A 19,868-nucleotide genomic window follows, 5' to 3' on the forward strand; every position below is an offset into this window, starting at 1 on the left:
CGCGTTCGCTCGATTTGCTAGTAATAGCAGCCAAAAATCTTTCAAAATCACACACACAACACACACACACACAACACACACACACACACACACACACACACACACACGCACACATACATAGGTAGGACACACACGCACACACCGAGCATACACCGAGTGGAGCATAGTAAATTCATACTAATACACACACGAAGAGCGAACGCACTAACGCACGCAACCACACACACACACATACATACATATACATAAATCCATATAACATACACATCACAAATCACACACACATCGCACATATATACACTGAGGCGCACATAAATATAAACACACACACACACACACATGTACACAGTAAAACTACACACTGAAGTTACGCGCGCACTGACGCACACATTTACATACATACACAACTATATATATGTATATATATATATATATATTATATTATATATACATGAATACATACATACGCCTTCACACATTACAAACACACACATACTGCACAGACACACGCACACATACATATAGTAGTGCACAGTAAGGTACATAGACCACGCGTGCATTGACGCGCACATTCACACACACGCACACACACACACCCATCTATGCACACCCACACATTGCAAGCATACACACACATACACACGCAACCATTCACAACAGATCGCTTTTACTTCTCATTACAAAACAGGCCGACGAGGGAGTTTCTACGCGTTCGCTCGATTTGCTAGTAATAGCAGCCAAAAATCTTTCAAAATCACACACACACACACACATACACAAACGTACACACGCACATACACTCACATTACCAGCCGTCGTGGATATACACAAGTATAAACATAGACGGAATGGTCACGACTGGAATACATTTGACCATAGGTCTGATCGATCAGGGCTGACCTGGGGTTAAAACAACAACGACAACTTCTCGCCACACACACACACACACAAATACACACAAACACGCATACATACGCAGAGACACGCGCGCACGCGCACACAAACTAATACAAACAACAGGAATTCCCCCCACTCTCACCACCACCGTCAGCAACGCCACCACTTTCGCTTACCTACACAACTTTGCCTCTTGCTCCGCAGCCCCTATTCCTCTTCTTCTTCTTCTGTTTCTTCTCTCCCTTCTCTAAGTATTTTCTTCTTTATTTCTTCTTTCTCTCTCTTTTCTCTTTCTTTCATTCAGTGTTTTTTCTTTCCCTTTCTTACATTCTTCATTCCTTCCTTTATTATTCCTTCTTTATTCCATCACTTGCACCCCCGTCCATGGGAGAGGGTGTGGACCTAGCTTACCCAAGTGCTAGCGTACGTGTGGTTCTCATCCTGTCTATGAGTGTCTTCTGTCTAATAACAGTTGTTTCAAATATTCTGGTGATTGTCACTGTAATACTTACGAAAAAACTGAGGACCATATCGTCGGCTTTCCTTCTCAATCTTTGCGTAGCAGACTTAGGAAATGGCCTACTTACAATGCCGTTTATAATTATTGGTCTGGCGTACGACGGAGTACCTCTCACACAGGTAAGTGACAGCCTTTTTATTGTTGTGGTTATTCTTCTTATTTTTTTCTTGAAGGGGAGTTTTATATATTTATTTTTATCTAAACTCTACCCAACCCTATATTTATTGTAGACCGTCCTTGTAATGTACTTTCTCATTCCATGCTTCTGTGGCAAATACGAGAAATCATCATCATCATCATTATTATTATTATTATTATTATTATTATTATTAAGGCGACCAGCTAGCAAGCAAAATCGTTAACACGCCGAAGAAAATGCTCAGCGGCATTTCGTCCGCCTTTACGTTCTGAGGTCAAATTCCGCCGAGATCGACTTTGCCTGCCATCCTTTCGGGGTCCATAAATTAAGTACCAGTTACGTACTGGGGCCGATGATATCGACTGCCCCGCCTCCCCAAGAATTTCAGGCTTTGTACCTATAGTAGAAAGGATTATTATTATTATTATCAATACTCTTCTTCTTCTTCTTATTATTATTATTATTTAAGGCGGTGAGTTGGCACGCCGGACAAAATGCTTAGCGGCATTTCGTTCTTGTTCACCTTCTTAGATCAAATTCCGCCGGTATCAATTTTTGCCTGTCATCCTTTCGGGGGTCGATTAAATAAGTGCTAGTTGAGGACGGGGGGCGATGTAATCGATTCACCCTTCTTCCCTCGAAATTGCTGGCCTTGTACCAAAATTTGAAATCATGATTATTATTTTGCAAATTGTCATTGATTTTATTGTTTTTATGTAAATCTCCACTGTCCTTTGTCATTGTATTCTCCTAAAAGTTTTTCGCGGCGCTCTTGGCCCACAAAGAACGAATTTTTTATTATCATTGTTATTACGACAGATAGCTAATAGAATTGTTGGCGCGTCAGACAAAATGCTAAGCGGCATTTCTTCCGACGCTTTATGTTTTGTGTTCAAATCCCGCTGAGGCCGCCTTCGCCTTTTCATTTTTTCATGGTCTATAAAATAAAGTACCAGTGAAATATTGAGGTTGATGAAATCGATTAAAACCTTTCACTACTAAAAACTGCCGGTCTTGCGCCAATTTTCAAACAAGGATTTTTATTATTATCAAAGCAGTGAAGCCGGCGAGCTGGCAGAATCATTAGCACGCTGGACGAAATGCTTAGCGGTATTTCGCCCGACGCTACCTTCTGAGTTCAAATTCAGCTGAGGTTGACTTTGTCTTTCGTCCTATCGGGGTCGAAGTATCAGTCGAACACTGGGGTCGATTTAATCGATTTGTCCCCTGCCCCAAAATTTCAGGCCTTGTGGTAGAATCGTTAGCACGTCGGACAAAATACATAGCGGTATTTCGCCCGTGGTTACGTTCTGAGTTCAAATTCCGCCTAAGTCGATTTTGCTTTCATCTTTTCGGGGTCGATAAAATAAATACCAGTTGAACACTGAGGTCGATGTAATTGACTCATTCCTACTTCCCTTGTAGCAAAAATTTGAAATAATTATTATCAAAGTGGTTAGCACGTCGGAGAAAATGCTTAGCTGCACTTCGTACGACTCTTTACGTACTGAGTTCAAATTCTAGTGAGGTTGACCTTGTCTTTCGATTTCGATAAAAGCCGTACCAGTTGAGCAGGCGGGGTTGAGGTAATCTGTTTACCCACCCCAGGTAAACTTGTCGGCCTGATGCCAGAGTGAGAAAGAGTTATTATTAGGACAACTCACTGCGTTCGAAGTTCAAATTCCGCCGGGGCTGTCTTTATCTTTCATTCCTCTTGGGACCAAAGAATAAAAGTACTAATCAAGTACTGTAGTCGATGACATTGGTCATGTGCCTAAATAAAAAAAGGTTGGAGAAGGGGCAGCCGAGTTGTTGGAGCATAGGGAAAATTGCCTAGCGACATTTATTCCGGCTCTTTACGTTGTGAGATCAAATCCCGCCGAAGTCAACTTTGACTTTCTTCATTTCAGAGTCGATAAAATAAAGCTGAGCTCTGGAATCAATGTAATCGCTTTACCCCTCCCCTAAAAATTGCTGACCTCGTACCAAAATTAGAAAGAATTATTATTGTGGTGTAGTTTATTGGGCACGACAGCCCCAGATATTGTGTGTGTGGGGCTAAAACAAAACTCATGGAAACAATGAAGAAGAGTTGGAGAGCAACTCATTCACACACACACACACACACACACAGAGTAGTAGTAGTAGTAGTAGTTGTAGTAGTAGTTGTAGTAGTTGTAGTAAAAATAAATCAACGAAGCGAGTGTTTCCTCTTGATTTTATAAATAAATTTCTACTCTGTCTTTCGAATTAAGGTGCAAAAAGGCGGTGAGCTGGCAGAATCGTTAGCACGCCGGGTGAAATGCTTAGCGGTGTTTCATCTGCCGTTACGTTCTACGTTCAAATTCTGCTGAGGTCGAATTTGCCTTTCATCCTTTCGTGGTCGATTAAATAAGTACCAGTTACACACTGGGGTCGATGTAATCGACTTAATCCGTTTGTCTGTCCTTGTTTGTCCTCTCTGTGTTTAGCCCCTTGTGGGTAGTAAAGAAATAGGTACTTTACCTTTCATCCTTTCGGGGTCGATAAATTAAGTACTAGTTGCGTACTGGGATCGATCTAATCGACTGACACCTACCCACCTTCCCCCAAAATTTCGGGCATTGTGCCTAGAATTAAGGTCCAGAATCAGCGCAGCTTCATTAATTTAATCGTCGTATTTGATTAGTATTTTATATCGTTTTCAAAATTTGACACAGAGCAGCTAGCAATTACAAGTGAGGGGCTAAATCGATGATACCGACCCCAATGTTCGACTGCTAATTGTTATATTGACCCAGAAAAAAAAATAAATAAAAGGTAAAGTCGAACCCGGCGTCATTTGAACTCCGAACATTAAAACGAGTGAAATACCACTAAGCATTCCACTCGGCGTGCTAACGACTCTGCCAGCTCACCGCCCTATTGGCACTTTTTACATCAGCAAACCTGAAAGGATGAAAGAAAAAGAAAGAAACTAAGGTTGACTTACGCGTGATTCGAACTCGGAACGTAACGAACCGGAACAAAAACCACAAAATAGTTTGTTTTTTTTTTCTATGATTTAACGTATCGACTGAAGCAGAGACCAGTTTGCGAACTAAAAATGCAGCTGATGAAATGAATCAGCCGGAAAACTTCATCTGCTCATTAATTTTTACAATTGATTAATTTTGCATAAACAAAAAACAAAAAAATTTCATTTTCTTTTATTCCTGTTAAACCTATCTTTTATCTTTTACTTGTTTCAGTCATTAGACTCCGGCCATGCAGGGGCACCGCCTTGATTGTTTTTAGTCGAACGAATCGACCCCAGGACTTACTTTTTTTAAGCCTGGTACTTATTCTATCGATCCCTTTTGCCGAACCGCTAAGTTACGGGAACGTAAACACACCAACACCGGTTGTCAATCTGTAACGGGGATGGGAGACAAACACACAATGACACGCACTCGACGGGCTTCCGTCAGTTTCCGTCTACCAAATCCACTCACAAGGCTTTGGTCGGCCCGAGGCTATAGTAGAAAACACTTGCTCAAGGTGTCACGGAGTGGGACTGAACCCGGAACCATGTGGCTGGTAAGCAAGCTTCTTACCACACAGCTACGCTAAACAACAACCCTTGCTACTAATAGGCAAAACATCTGAAATCTAAGGGGAAGGGACTAGCCGAGGGGACTAGCATCATCTCCACTGTCCAACTGGTATTTATTTTATTCACTATGAAAAGGATGGAAGTCAAAATCGACCTCAGTGGAATTCGAACTCAGAACATATACGGACGAAATTGCCGTTGAAATGCCGGCGCACTAACGATTCTTTTCTACTCTAGGCACAAGGTCTGAAATTTGGGGGTAGGGGGCCAGTCGATTAGATCGATCGCAGTACGCAACAGGTACTTAATTAATCGACTCCGAAAGGATGAAAAGCAAAGTCGACCTCGGCGGAATTTGAACTCAGAACGTAGCAGCAGACGAAATACCGCTAAGTATTTTCCCGGTGTGCTAACGATTCAGCCAGCTCGCCGCCCTCACACCTGTATCAATGATGGTATTAAATTTTGGCACAAGGCCAAGAGTTCTACGGGAAAGAACAATTCGATTACATCAACATCTGTCACTTAATTGATACTTCATTTTATAGAGCGCGAAACGATGAAGGGCGAGTATGATCGTGACAAAAATTCGAAACGTCCGTCAGGGGTCCAGCACTTGGGTTGACGGTATCAGCTTACCACTTTAAGGCGGCGAGCTGGCAGAATCGTTAGCAAGTCGGGTGAAATGCTTAGCGGTATTTCGGCTGCCGTTACGTTGTGAGTTCAAATTCCGCCGAGGTCGACTTTGCCTTTCATCCTTTCGGGGTCGATAAATTAAGTACCAGTTAAGCACTGGGGTCGATATAATCGACTTAATACCTATGTCTGTCCATGTTTGTCCCCTCTATGTTTAGCCCCTTGTGGGTAATAAAGAAATAGGTATCAGCTTATCACTTCTCACGGTTTTCTGACCTCGTCCCTGAATCAGTAGTTAAAAACAGCAATAAAAATAACAGTGAGAAGAATAATATGGAACGTGTTTATATATGGTGTGAGGGAGCACCACTGTGAAATGTGCGCGAAGGCGCGCGTGTGTGTGTACATTGGTAGATTGATGTATTGGGAACACTGCACGTTTAGAAACTCTGTCGATATGTCTGTCAATATATATATTATATTATATATATATATATATATATATATATATATATACAAACTTTCATATTTATTTTCAGTCACTAAACTGCGTCCATGCTGGAGCGTCTCTGAAAGGTTTGGCGGATCGAATCCAGCACCGTACTTCGTTCTTTGTTTGTCTTCTTTTAATGAAGGGTGGGGTTTAAAGGAATTTTGTGTTTATTTCCTTTTTTCAATTTCCTTTTGCTGAACCGCTAGGTCTTAGCGGTCGTATACAAATTAACACCGGCTGTTAAGAGAGAGGAAAGATAAGGCAAAGACGCACACACACTCACACGCACATGCACACATATACAAACAAAATGACTGATAGACTGCTATACATATACATATACATACACACACACACACACACACAACACCACACACACACATATATATTATATATATATATATATATACGTATCGGGGGAGAAAGAAAGAGAGAGAGAGAGAAATTGAAAGATAGATAAATAGATAGATAGCCATTGGCTTGCAAACTCAAACCAATGACTATATATATTTCAACAAGTGAAAAAGCAGACGGTTTCCATAACTTGATTTATGTCCGCGCTTGTGTGTGTGCACCATATTCAAGTAAATACAAACACAATTTTCGTGGATGCATGTATCTGCTTTCCACTAATATATATAACAAATATCTACACACATACTTCAGACATGTGGACATAGTTGTAGACAGATGTATACTTTTATGAGTCTATGTACTTGAGCATACATATAGGCATATGCGTATACACCTGTAAATTACACACACACAAACGCTCCAGTACACACGCATGTACAAACATTCACACACACACACGCATATATATATATATATACGTATATATATACATATATATATACATGAGCGCACCCATATTCTTGCATGCATATACGTAAGCGTATACATGAATGTGTGTACTTATACAGATAAATGTGCGCATATGCATAAACACACACATATGTATATATATATATATGTATGGATATATATAGAGATCATTACCTTATTACATGCACACACACACACATATACACATACATATATATATGTACATACATGTATATATACACACAAATATATGCATATATATATATATATATATATATATATATGTATCTATATATATATATGTATGTATGTGATGTATCTGCATTTGAGCATGTGCTTGCGTGTGTGTGTGTATGTGCGTGCGGGTGCGTGTGTGTGTTTGTGTGCGTGTGTGTGTGTGTGTGTGTGTGTGTGTGTGTGTGTGTGTGTGTGTGCATTTGCGGGAGGTTATGATTAATTGCAAAGCCCTGGTTACATTTCACATTTTTTTTCAAAGTATCGTAAATTACTTGGAGGCACCGAGAGAGGAAACCGGAGCAGGGCAATAATTAATAATAGCTTTCAACCTACCTACATAGACATATATATATATATATATACACACTTACACACACGAACACGAGTAATAATATGCATAAATATACATGCATATATATATATATACATACATATATTTATATGCACAAGCACATATATATATGTATATATTCATATATACATAGATACACATGAATATAAATATGCATACATAGACATGTATATACATATATATGTGTATATGCATATATTTATACACACACACATATATATACCTACATATTAATACGACGTTTTAAACTGGTATAGAGAGTTATGGTTTGCGTTGGTTTTACTAATAAGCGATTTGAGCATGTCTCTATGTCTTCCTTTCTTTCTTTCTTTCTTTCTTTCTTTCTTTCTCATTCTGTGTGTGTGTGTGGTGTGTGTGTGTGGTGCGCGCGTGCGTGCATACCTGCCTCATAATTTATTAGCTTCGAGTTTCGAAAAAACACTGAGAAAAACTCCATGCAGTTCGGTAAAAAAAAATCGAAAAAAAAATTAAATAAATAAACTTTACTACTACTACTACTACTACTACTACTACTACCACCAGTACCACTACTACTACTACTACTACTACTACTACTACCACTACCACTACTACACACAAGCACTCATACACACCTCCACACACATATATAAATCCAGATATATGTATGTCTATATATACCGATATACATATGCGTATATACATACAAACACACACACACACACATATATACATATATACATATGTATATATCCACACATGCATATACCAGAAAGTGTATGTGCGTGTGCGCGTGTTCGGAAGTCTTTTTGCGTGTCTTGAATGTGTGCATGTATCCATTGAAGTGCTACTAATTAGAGAGAGGGGAAGTCAGCAAGCAGTTTCTAATGCAATCGGTAACGCAGTCAACCGGTAAGATCTATATACACGGTTCGTTCCTCGTCAGCGCTGATGGTTTCTTTTCTGTCTCTCGTTCAATATACATGCATAATATCCGTATGTACATACATGCCTGCCTGTATACATGCATACATTTACGGAACTATATCTGTATATAGGTATATACAGACCACCTCCCCCTGTGGGATGAAGTTAAAATAATAGACAGAGAACACCACTGGAAAAAACTAAAACTAAAAGAAGTAGCACATATGCTAGGACACAACAACCTCCTAAGCAGACCGAGTGTAGATATGAGTAGCATATGGGAACTAGTATTAAGCAAGGATAGGAAAGTATTAGATTTATAAGCCATAAAATTCCCTCATAATTCCCCACGGGTATAATGGCGTAGTGGTTAAGAACGCGGGCTACTAACTCCAAGATTCCGAGTTCGACTCCAGGCAGTGACCTGCATCATCATAATAATAATGACATTGGAAAAATACCTTAGGAATGAGAACCCAGGTTCGAAATTTCCCCAAGGCACCTGATGAAGGTTGGAGAGTATATCAGTCGAAATGTTGTGTTAACAACAAACAAGATGAGCACAAATATCCGTCAAATGTGAATAATGTTCACAATTCCTCATTTCTCAAATATAGAACTAGATATATGTTGTTTACACATGCCTTCTTACTGGGGCATCGCCTTGAGTTGTCGTATAAGGACTTACATTCGCCCGCCTCGTTAATGATTCTGTCAGCTCACCTGGTGTCACCATAGGACTTATATTTTAATTCTACCACTATCAATACCTTTTGTCGACCTGTTAGGTTGCTGTAACGTAAACAAACCAATGCCGGTTGTTAAGTGGTCCGGTTGGTGAGAGAGATCAAAGAGAAAAGACAAAGCCCACACCCCCAAACACACACACATACCCATAGATACACACGTACACTCACACATACATATATATCTACGAAGGGCTTCCACACAGTTTCCGTCTACCATTTTCACTCACAAAGTATTGGTCGGCCTGGAGTTATTGTAGAAGACACTTGCCTAAGGTGTTGTGCAGTGGAATAGAACCAGGAACCAGACGGTTTCAAAGCAAAGTTCTTCATAGCATATATATATATATATATATATATGCATGTATGCAGGAATGTATACATACATGTATGTATGTATGTATATCTATCTTTCTGTGCATATACATATGTGTATGTATGCATGAATGTATGCATATATGTATGTATGTATATAATATTATAATATATATATATATATATATACATATATATATATATACAGAGAGAGAGAGAGAGAAGAGAGAGAGGGAGAGAGGTATGTATGTACTTATGTATGCATGAATGTATATGTGTGAATAGATGTAAATATATGTAATTATATACATATGTGTGTGCGCGCATTTGGATGCATGTATGGAAGAATGCATTATTTGGATGTGTGCACCTTTGTATTTCCAGAAAAACCGAACACCTGTTATTATAATGTTTTACGAACAACGTCCCTTAAGATGATAGTTCCGCCCCGAGAGCTAACCAATACCATCCATAATTCCTTTTATCTCTTCTATTTATATGTGCATTCACGTGACCGCTTTCTCATCCCCTAGAATATAACCCCTGTATCTCGACAGAAGGGACTTCATCTAACAGACTCCCCCACTTCCAACACTGTCATAATTTTCAGTAATCGTTCGAGAGTTCCTACAATATGTTTACTGATGCCATACGGCAAGCTGGCAGAAACGTTAGCACGCCGGGCGAAATGCTGAGCGGTATTTTGTCTGCTGCTACGTTCTGAGTTCAAATTCCGCCGAGGTCAACTTTGCCTTTCATCCTTTCGGGGTCGATTAAATAAGTACCAGTTACGCACTGGGATCAATGTAATCGACTTAATCCGTTTGTCTTTCCTTGTTTGTCCTCTCTGTGTTTAGCCCCTTATGAGTAGTAAAGAAATAGGTATTTCGTCTGCCGCTACGTTCTGAGTTCAAATTCCGCCGAGGTCGACTTTGCCTTTCATCCTTTCGGGATCGATAAATTAAGTACCAGTTGCGTACTGGGTCGATATGATCGACTACCCTCTCCCCCAAAGTTTGGGCCTTGTCCCTAGAGTAGAAAACAATATATGTACGGATTTGTCGTTAGACTATGCGCAAAGACACGGTTTTCGGTTTTCACTGATGTGATAACAGCAACATTAATTCACATTATTTTTCTAACTTGGTTTACTCTAAAGTTCTTATACACGCGTTGCATAGTATGTAGATGTACTTCTTTGCATGCATTGAACGAGTGAATGTGTGTATGTGTGTGTGTGTGTGTGCATGTGTGTGCGTGTGTGCGTGTGTGTGTAGTATGTGTTTAGTGTGCGTGACTTACTGTGTTACAGGTGCATGTTTGCATGTTTGTGTATTGCGCGTGGGTGTGCATATAGATATGGCTGCTTGCGCAACGCACACGCATACACACACATACACACACATGCGCGCACACAAACAAACACATACACATATATTCTACACAAGCACTACACTCACAAACCACATGAAATTTGAGGAGAACGAACAATGTTTAAAAGATATCACAATTGGCGGTGGCCTGGCCGTTTAGTAAGAAAATTGCTTCCAAACTAAATGGTTCCGGTTTCAGTCTCACTGCTATAGCCTCAGGACGACCAAAGGGAAAGAAGCTTGCCTTGTGTGTATGTGTATACATGTGTGTGTGTGTGTGTTGTGTGTGTGTGTGATGAGGTCCCTTTGGGTGTGTGTTTGAGCCCTAACCGATGCTTGACAACCAATGTTGGTGTGTTTACGTCTCCGTAACTTAGTAGTCGGCAAAAAAAGCAAACCGATAGAATATATATAAGAGAATTAATCGACTAAACCCTTTAGAACGGTGCTCCAGTGTGGACGCAGTTATGTTCTCAAATATCTCCTTCCTTTTAAGACAATAGGGAGTAATCTGAAAGTGGTATTTCCGCTTTGTTTTTAGCAGGTCGAGGAATCCAGTTAGATCAAAGTTTTTTAAGCGCTGTGCCACATCACACTTGGGTGCCGCGACAAATGAAGCGGCACGCAGTGAATTTTGCTTTAAATTTGTTTATTAAATTTGTTTTTAAAAGTATTTAACAAAAAACAACAAAAGAACAAAAACTGAAATTAGTGATTTCAAATTTTTGCTCTTTTTTGGGTGATGGGGTGAGTTGATTATATCGTCCCCAGTCCTTGACATAGTACTTATTTTATCGATCCTGAAAAGGTGAAAGGCAAGACGACCTCGGGGGATTTTGGACTCAGACCGTAAAGACGAATGAAATGCCGCTATGCATTTTCTCCGGCGTGCTAAAAGTTCTGTCAAGCTCATTGCCTTAGAAACTGAAATTTTGAAAGTAAATGATTAACCTGAAACATAATTTCAAACAAAGATTAATAGCATGTTAGATTGGAGACTGAAGACTAGAGATTGGAAGGCGGTGAGTTGGCAGCATCCTTAGCACGCCGGGCGAAATGCTTAGCAGTATTTCGTCTGCCGTTACGTTCTGAGTCCCAAATTCCGCCGAGGTCGACTTTGCCTTTCATCCTTTCGGGGTCGATAAATTAAGTACCAGTTAAGCACTGGGGTAGATGTAATCGACTTATTCCCTTTGTCTGTCCTTGTTTGTCCCGTCTATGTTTAGCCCTTTGTGGGCAATAAAGAAATAAGAAACATTAGCACGCCGGGCGAAATGCCTAGCGTAATTTCGTCTGTCTTTACGTTCTGAGTTCAAATTCCACCGAGGTCGACTTTGCCTTTCATCCTTTCGGGGTCGATAAATTAAGCACCAGTAGCATACTGGGGTCGATCTAATCGCCTGGCTCCATCCCCCAAACTTTCGGGCCTTGTGCCTAGAGTAGAAAAGGATATCATGGTAGACTAGAGATTGGAGTCTAGAGACTTGAAGTACCAATTGAACAATGGGATCGATGTAATTGACATGAACCCTCCTTCGAAATTGCTGGCCTTGTGCCAAAATTTAAAACCAATATCGGAGAAGGCTGGAACGGAAGGTAAACAGGTGATGGTGGTCAGGGTGCTAAAAATTCAGTATTCTAGCCCCGCTATCAGAGGCCTTAGGGCCTTTGTGTTGGCATCCTCGAGGGCTGGGCTTGCCGGAAAACGGGTTGCGAGCAATAAGGCGGAGACGAAGCGATGATGTCAAACAGTGGAGTGGGGAAGAAACTTGGCAGAGTATATCGTAGCAGCATGAAACCGTTGTTTGTGTGACGAGGAGTTGTGACGCTGTGTTTCAGGTCGTCGACTGTCTGCCACTGGAAGTGAAAACATCATTTATCCATTTATATTTTAATAGACTGCAAAGTTTCATCACCGCCGCCACCATCCACAAAGGCCACGCTATTGACCCCATAATAGAGGGACGAATTACATAAGGTGTATAGGCGCGTGGCTGAGTGGTTAGGATATAATAATATTGGTACAATCGTTGTGTCACGGTTTCAGTTCACGGACCTGACAGTGCGTTGTGTTTTTGACCAAGACATTTTGTTTAACGTATTTTAAACTTTATATGATAGCATATTGATTTCAAATTTTGGAACAAGGCCAGAAAATTTGAGGGAGGTGGGTATGTCAGTTATATCGACTCCAGTGCTCAAACGGTTCTTATTTAATCGAACCCTGAATGATGAAAGGCAAAGTCGACCTTGGCGGGTCGACTTTGAACTCAGAGCCTAGTACTTAATCTATCGGTCTCTTTTGCCGAACAGCTAAGTTACGGGGACCTAAACACACCAACAACGGTTGTCAGGCGATGGTAGGGGGACAAACAGAGACACACAATCATTTACACACACTCATACACACACACATACATACACACATGTACATACGACAGGTTATTTTCAGTTTCTGTCCACCAAATACACTCACAAGGCCCTGGTTGTCCCGAGGCTATAGGAGAAGACACTTGCCCGAGGTGCCAAACAGTGGGACTGAACCCAGAACCATACGGCTACGAAACTTCTAACCACACAGCCACGCTAGCGACTATATATATATATATATATAATATATATATATATATATATATATATATATATATATATATAGATATATATATATTATATATATATATATCTGTAAATGTAATATGTGACAATTATTCGGTAGTCAAGATAAAACTCTGAGCTTCGGATGCCGAGGTGGAAAAACGGCTAGCGTTTTTCCAATGGCCGGATAACTGAAGAGGTGATGGTGTGGATTTCCAACTCGGCATCCGAAACTCAGAGTTTTATCTGGTTACCGAATAATTGTCAATATTACATTTAGATAAATTCCTTTACATAATATTGAGGTCTCTTTCTTTCTTTGTTATCTTACCGTTTTTACCAATATATATATATATAAATATATATATAATATATATTATATATATATATATATATATATATATATATTTGTGTTTGTAGTTTAAAAGCTACCTAAGTTTTCCTATTTGTGCCCGAAACTATTTAACCGATCGATTGATTGGTTGACTGATTGACTGATTGATGGGTTCATTTCACCCTTGGATTATTCATTTATTTATTTATTCCTACAACAATTGTTTTTTGTCGCTGAACAAACAACAAAAGCATTTGCCTTTTCGTGACTAAATATTTCAGTTTCCTTATGCATTGCTATTGTCAGTATAGTTAGTAGTAGTAGCAGCAGTGGTAGTGGTAGTGGTGGTGGTGGTGGCGCCGGTAGTAGTAGTAGTAGTACTAGTAGTGGTGGTGGTAGTGGTGGTAGTAGTAGTTGTGGTGGTGCTTACGCTAGCTGTAGTAGTAGTAGTAGTGGTGGTTGTGATGGTGGTAGTGGTAATAGTAGCAGTGGTGATGGTAGTAGTAGTAGTGGTGGTGGTAGTAGTGGTGGAGGTAGTGGTAGTAATAATAGTGGTGGTAACTGTAGTAGTAGTAGTAGTAGTGGTGGTGGCGGTGGTGGTAATGGTGGTAATAGTGATGGAGGTAGTAGTAGTAGTAGTAGTGGTCGTGGTGGTAGTTGCAGTGTAGTAGTAGTAGGGGTGGTGGTAGTAGTGGTGGTGGTGGTAGTAGTAGTAGTAGTAGTTGTAGTAGTCGCGCTGGTGGTGGTAGTAATAGTAGTGGAAGTAGTGGTAGTAGTCGTGGGGATGGTGGTAGTGGTTGTAGTAGTGATAGTAGCAGTAGTAGTAGTGGTGGTGGTGGTATTAATAGCTGTTTGTGTGCTTTTGTTTGTTTTTATTTTCTTGTTTTTTTAGTGTGTTTGTATATATTTCTAGTTATGTTTGTAGTCAGGGATTCTTCGTAATTCTCCCTTTGCTATTTTTATAAATCGTGTTTCGTAGTCATTTTCTTGATTATTATTATTTGAGATCTCAGTTGCTCTATGTTCACACTGCTTTTCTGTGGATGAATGTAAATTGTATTTATATATACACACAATACAGGTGATTGCGGGCGGATGCATGCAAGCAATACCACAACACGTACGTATATCTATATTGAATATATATATATATATATATATATATATATTATAATATATATATATATATATATATATATATATATCGCTGACATATGACCAACGTTGAACCCCTTAATCGCATAATCATCGAACCTGAAGCCTAACTATGGTCTATCTATAGCACTTATTCAGCATTATCTGACACCTTGGGGTATCAACGACACCATTACCTCTCAAAAAACCACATATATATACGTACATACATGCGTACATACATGCACATATAAATATGTATTTAGATTTATAGAGAGGGGAGGAGGGGGTGGAAATAGCTAGATAGATAAATATATATATATGCATATATATGTATTTAGATATACAGAGAGAAGAGAAGAGAGAGGTGGAAAGAGATAGATAGATAGATAGATAGATAGATAGAATAGATAGATAGATAGATAGATAGATAGATTGATGTGTGCGTGTATTCACGTACACTTACACCCACTGCGAACTCCTTTCTGCTACCCAGTAACACAATGCATGCTAATTTACGCCTACTCCAACTATCACACAACAATAAACTAACGTCTTCCAGTCAATAGAAATAAACTTAAAAATAAAGAAGAATGCCTGTTTAATTACGACTCCATCCTACCCAGAAAGACAACACCTCAATTGCTGTCATTTTAGAGTTATTCAGCTCTATTTCACTCCCACCCCTGTATGCTTTATTTCCAAACAATTCTCAATATCTATCACCCGCCACTACATACACTCGCATACGCCTACAATAACACTCGCAAAAAATACAAACAAGAAATAAATATGACACACACATACACACACCATGTAGGAGTCGTTTGTTCTCAAAGAATCCACTCTTATGTAAATATTATATCTATGTTGGGCTTTTTTTGGTTATAAATTCCACAATCTGAAGACTTTTTACTCGAGATAAAACTGCTAGTCACTGTATGTTTTTGAACCTTAACAATTCTCATAATAAACTTTACTCTACTGTCGTATTGAATTCCTGCTTTCTAAGAGATAGTACGTAGAATATTTATTTTACTAGCCTTCCTCCCTCTCCCCTTTTTGGATTTGGTTTGCAAGATTATTTATGTGAGTTTGTGTATTGAAGCATATTCTGTTGTGTAGTTTTGACAAGAGTCAAAGCAACACAACAGTTTATATACTTTATTAAAAATCAGTAAAAATATCACAAAAGCTGTTACTCAGAGTCTCATGTTCCTGTTCGTCGGACAGTTTCGTTTAGAAAGGAGCAAGATAAAATTTTATGCTGAAATACATTTGCTTTGATAGATACACATTTGAAAATGGTTTTGCTTCAACTAACGGTCTTTTCAATAATCGGTTGCATGAAATAACAAATTGCGGTTTAGAATCATTATTATAAGAATCGAAGAAAACCTTAAATCAAAAATGACTTATGAAGGAAAAAAACCTGAATATCCAGGGTAAATAATTAGATGTAGAATAATAATAAATTTATAAATTAAAAGATATAACACGCTAAAATACATATACATTAAGCAATACATACACACACCAAACAATATATAACATACGTATTTATAGTTAATTCAAGGCTGTCATATCTTCATTGGTGGTTAATAAATCCAAAATTTCACTGGTTCAATCTCGATCTCATTAGAAGAAAATCTCCATGATATGTTATGGATTATTATAATATTTAAAATTAATTTTACCTATACACTCACATATATTGTGTACTATTCTCCTGTTCGCAGGATCATCAAAAGAAGAATTTGTTCCCGCGAGAAATAAATACCATTAACTGAATAATGGAATTTTACGTGAGCTACTTCACGTTTCAGGCTTCAGCAGTGCTGTAAGCGTACGGGCTTGTATAGCGCATGCGTGCACGATGTAGCAATCGTGCATAGTCACATATTCACAAAAACTCATACGAACACATACACACACGCGCATGCCTACACACAATCGAATACAGATGCGCATATGTATATGAAGAATTTTCTTCGACACTATGTTGCCGATCTAGGCTCTTCAATATAATTTTCTAACTTTGAATCAAAGCCTGAATTTTCTTGATGGGTGAATGGTTAAACGATACATTCGAAACAGTACTTGACCGGTACTTTATTTTATCAACCTCGGAACGGATGTATTAAAGGCAAAAAGTCCCCTGGTGGGATTCGAATTCGGAATGTAAAGAAACCGAAGAAATACTGCAAAATATTTTCTTTTGGTGCTGTAATACTTCTCCCATTCGATCGTACTGATTCTACCAAACAACGTCATGAAAAATGCCTCAAATCATAGGGTTGTGTGTTAAAAGTAGATTAAGTCTCGTCCCTGTTAGTTACTTGTTGTTATTTCTTCTTTCGAGCATGGAAGGATAAAGGGTAAATGCAATATCGACAAAATATCAGTTCTAAACGGGTAAAATGACTTAAATTTCAAGGCAAACATCAAATAGTTCTTTCTAATTTGGCTCAAGGCTAGCAATTTATTATTATTATTATTATTTAGACGAAGTTTTCTACTTCCAATAAATTGAGACGTGTTTTACTCACCTCTCACCACACCCATTCTATACCTTATAAAGCATTTCATCAAACATGCAATTTGTCCCAGTATTTATTGAAAAAATATTTATCGACTCAGGAAGGATTAAGAGCAAAGTCGACTCGACGAGATTTGGATTTGAACTCACAACGTTGCAAGGTGGAAGAAATACCGCGGAACATTTCGTCCGACACTCTAATAACTCTGCCAACTCGCTACCATAATAAAAATGGTCATTTCTACTATTGGCACATGGCCCGAAAATTCGATGGAAGGGGCTAGTCGGTTACATCAACACCACTGCTCAAACGGTATTTATTTTATCGATGGGAAATGTCTGAAAGTAAAGTTGATCTCGGTGAATTTGAGCTCAGAACGTAAACGTAAAACAAGATAAAATACCGCTAGGCATTTTGTCTGACGTGCTAACGATTGCACCAGTTCGTCGCCATATTAATAATCCTTCTACTGGGAGCACAAGTCCTCAAATTTGGAGGAAGGGATTATGTTGATTACATCGACCCCAGTACATAACTGATACTTATTTAATTGACCCCAAAAGGATAAAAGACAAAGTCGAACTCGGCGAAATTTGAATTGAGACCGTAAAGACGGACGAAATACCGCTAAGCATTTCGCCTGATGTGCTAACGATTCTGCCAGCTCGCCGTCTTAACGCCACCATACTAATAATGACAAAAATTTCAAATTTTGTCGCAAGTCTAGCAATTTCTGGGGAAGGGGTAGGTCATGTCGAATACGTTGACCCCAGTATTCAGCTGGTATTGATTTCATCGAGCCCAAAAGGATGAAAGGCAAAGTCTACCTTGGCAGAATTTGAACTCAGAACTTTTGAACTCAGAAAAACAAAGAGAAAGAAAGAAATAGACTAAAAGAAAACGAGAGAGAGAGAGAGGGGGGAGTTAAATGCACGCATTAAGAAATCCTTCCCACTGCCCCCAGCACCGCCACGCAAAAAAACTCCACATAATAACAATGTAAAAATGAATAAATAAAAAGTAAATCAATAAAAACAATTGAAGACAGAATTTCAAGAAAAAAAAATAGATAAAAATAGAAACAAGTGAAACCACCAGGCGCATGCGTGGCTGAGTGGTTAAGACACTTGCTCTAGGTCTTGAGTTCAGTCCCAAAGAGAGGCGTCCTGGGTAAGTGTCATCCACTATAACCCGGAGCCGATGAAAATCTTGTGAGTAGACAGACAGACAGACAGATAGATACACAACGGGCTTCTTTCAGTTTCCGTCTACCAGTCCACTCACAAGGCTTTTGATCAGCCAGCAGTTATATTTGAAGAGACTTGCCAAAAGTGACGCGCAATGGGACTGAACCCTGAACCAAGTTGTTAAGAAGCAAAGCAGACTTCTTACCACACAAAGTCACGCAATTCGAAAATTAGCAGCAGCTTGTTTTCGCTTCCTCTACACACCCACCAGGCCACCAAAATTGTAAATACAGGCTGACTAAAAATAGATTAATGTGTATCATATTTAAAATGTGAAAAATTAATTGAATGACTCATCATATACTAATCGACGATAGCTGAAAAGATCTCTTTCGCTCCCAACCTAGATGTGAGCAGGCGCAGTCACTCAATTACTTATACACATGCGAATATAGACTAAGGCACCCTGTTACACAGTGGAATACAAACATACTAAACAAAACATGCATATACAGACACACGCACAGTTATATATATATATATATATATTCGAAACGTAGAGTAGATGAAACCTTAGCGACTGAAGAAGGGGATTTTTCGTTGTGCTTATTGTCCTGTATCTCTTGTTTTCTTTTTTGCTTGTCCTGTTCCTTGGTTTGTGTCTATGTTTTTCGTCTCTCTTTGTGTTCGACGTCTTTTTGGTGTCCTGTACACATATATGCGTGTATATGTACATGTAGAGGTAGGTCCGTACATATATGTTTATATATATGCATATGTTCTATTTTATTAACATATATATATATAATATATATATATATATATATATATATATAGATATATATCTATATATAGTCTGTGTATGTTGTGTGTGTGTGTGTGTGTAAATATTGGGCCATCCCATAAATGATGCGGTTTTTTATACTTCTTTTATTTTTCAAAATTAAGATAAAGTTCTTTTTTAATTTAAGATATACTCTCCTTCATTTTCTACAATGCTCTTCCTAGGCCCCTCTTCTAAAATTCACTTGTCCCTGAGGAAAAACACTCCTCTAGTACTGTTGT

At 38.9% G+C, this 19,868-nt stretch overlaps 1 long non-coding RNA gene across 1 annotated transcript in view; it reads left to right on the plus strand.

Annotated features, from left to right (window-relative positions):
- Positions 1-488: 488 nt before the first annotated feature.
- LOC118765779 overlaps positions 489-19,868 on the plus strand; it is a 264,728-nt gene continuing 245,348 nt past the window's right edge. The window contains exon 1 of the long non-coding RNA XR_005001655.1: positions 489-1,536. This is a non-coding gene — a long non-coding RNA (uncharacterized LOC118765779). The remainder of the gene's footprint in view (positions 1,537-19,868) is intronic.

This window comes from Octopus sinensis, linkage group LG13 (assembly GCF_006345805.1).
Source record: "Octopus sinensis linkage group LG13, ASM634580v1, whole genome shotgun sequence".
Taxonomy (NCBI): Eukaryota; Metazoa; Mollusca; class Cephalopoda; order Octopoda; family Octopodidae; genus Octopus; species Octopus sinensis.